The sequence below is a fragment of the Nelumbo lutea genome, chromosome 3, assembly GCF_056320005.1.
Source record: "Nelumbo lutea isolate HS-2025 chromosome 3, American lotus-T2T, whole genome shotgun sequence".
NCBI lineage: Eukaryota > Viridiplantae > Streptophyta > Magnoliopsida > Proteales > Nelumbonaceae > Nelumbo > Nelumbo lutea.
The window spans coordinates 27728065-27730483 of NC_142686.1; the positions used below are offsets into that span (position 1 = coordinate 27728065).

At 40.9% G+C, this 2419-nt stretch overlaps 1 pseudogene; it reads right to left on the reverse strand.

The window, feature by feature from the left end:
- Window positions 1-1442: 1442 nt before the first annotated feature.
- LOC148863850 (OVARIAN TUMOR DOMAIN-containing deubiquitinating enzyme 3 pseudogene) lies at window positions 1443-2187 on the reverse strand (annotated as a pseudogene).
- Window positions 2188-2419: the final 232 nt, after the last annotated feature.

Genomic DNA, 2419 nt, shown 5'->3' on the forward strand with positions numbered 1-2419 from the left:
GAGTTGAAAGTACTTGATTTGGTTTAAGGTAGTTGAGTATAAGGAGTGGTTGTCAGGAAAGGATGGTGTTAGTTCTCCAAGACCTCCATGGTAGATACCTTCTCCTAGTTTTTCGATGTCTGTCAGGAGGTTGCTCTAGCCATTGAGAAGATTCTTCATGAACAGAAGCCACTCCTCCCACCATGAAGTTTCCATTTACTACATTTTATCTCGTGCTACTAGGCTTAGGGAGCCCCAACTGCCATCAAGCTCCAAAACAAAATATTTTCCTTATGGGACGGGAACCCTATTCCCCATACCGTCAGGTGTGAGGATGACCATATCATCATTTTCTATGCAAACAACGGATTTGTATTTTAGGTCAAAAGTCTATTTCCTAGGTCGACCCAATGTCTGGTGTTCAAGATCAGGATCCAAATACCTGAATCCTCTTGTTTTAGTGATATAACTTACGCATTCCCCCTGATGCCAGGTGTTCATATACGGGTATTTCGATTTGACCCACCCTCCACCTTTACACTATCCTTTACATGGCAATCTACGTTTCCGAACAGTTCTGACCCAAAACGCCACACGCTTAAGCTTGAGGACGAATGCACAATTTCTGTCATGGGCAATCTTCTGTAACCTTTTGCTTTCGAGTTGAGCGATTTGACTCGCCTGAGTTAGGCGTTGGAATCAGTTGAAGAGACCGAGATGTACCTTTGCTCTACTTCTGGTTGGCCGTCGATCTGTTATCAAAGTAACGTCGTTTTTCAGTCTCCATGCATTTGTGCCTGTCGTAAGCTCAATTCCTTGTCTTGGTCTTTCACCATCTTTCTTTTACCTTCAGATCCACCATGTGAGCCCCATGATTGGAGATTCTTTAAATAAAGTCTCTTCTACTAAGGCTAGAGTCAGTCTCCTATAAAAAAACAACACCAAAGCTAGTTGATTAGCAAACATGATAGAATCTAGAGATGCTAACCCCCGATTCTTCATCCTGTAACATGAAGTAATGGCAATTGGTTACAAAAAGAGCAAAACTATCAAGTTTCTCTCTTGGATACTCGACCTTTCAGCTTTGATTGCTTGCTTCTAAGTAAAATACAAAAGCCTCACTTGAAGTTTTTTACAATCATAAAAATCTCCCTTATAGTTTTATTTTAACAAAAACCTCCTTTGAATTTTTAAAAAAATTGGCAAAAATCTCCTTTGAATGTTTAACTTAGTTTCAAATATCCATTTTACCTTTTATAAAAGGGACACTAGTTACTAGAACGGATTACACCGATCAATAGGTCAACTCTCTTCTTTAGTCCAAAAAGGCCCTTGAGTCGGAGATCTCTTGTTCGGCAGGCTAGAACTAGACATTAATGGCCGAGAAGAAACTCTTTGAATATGAGATGATAGCTGCCGAGATCGAGCAACGAGTGAGAGCCGAGGGTGCTGAGCCTTCAAAGCTAAGATAGAAGAGAATGGTAGAGATGAGGAGAGACAGAGAGAAGTTGTGGAGATGAAATTGACACGACAGCAGAGAGAAGATCATAATGGTCCCTACCGTTGTACAAAAGCCTTACTACCTTCCTTGGTTTTCCCTTTGATGTCTTGCTGATCTTCAGCTCCATACTCTGCGATAGGAATAAAACTAGTGCCCTATCCTCCCACCCTATGCTCATGCTCTGGTATGTAAACAATGATTAGCTGCTGGCACAACTTTGATAACACCAATAATTCAGACTCTCCTCCCCAAAAAATCATAATTTTCAATGTGCTGCTCAGAGCTTCAACTACAGTAATTGCAACCAATGCCTCTTCATACTGACTCCGGACTTTATCATCATAACATATGACCTCTTTCACATCCATCCGCAATTCATCTACATTCTCTCTCTTTTTCCCGAGGAGTAAGAGTAATGCCCTTGTTGATAGCCATTCATTTCACCAGTGCTCGAAACAAACAACCGCCATTCCTAGTAACTTTTTGAACAAAGAAATGTTCCACCTTCTTCAATATTGGTGAAATTCCACCCAGAGATGATCCTATTCTATCGAAGAACTGGTGACCACCACCATCGAGAAACGGTGATGGATATCTAGGACATATCATACTAGAAATCAGAGTAACCGGTGAAGAGGCGAGCTCGAATTCAGTAACTCCCTGTTTCAGCTTTTGTAGAGAACCTCGTTTGAAGGCTTGCCCGCCATAATGATGAGAACACTTCAGGAACTGAACAAAGCCATTGCTGATGTTATTAGGGAGAAGGAGCAAATTGAATGGACCAGGATTGATGGAGACCGTGAGATTGTTTCATTGAAGAAATCTGTAGAGGCCCTCATTGCAGAATTTGGAACTCACGTAAATCCATCATTAATCCAACCATACAAGGCAAAAAGACTGGTATTAATATATTCCGTATTCAGCCAAATTAAATAAATA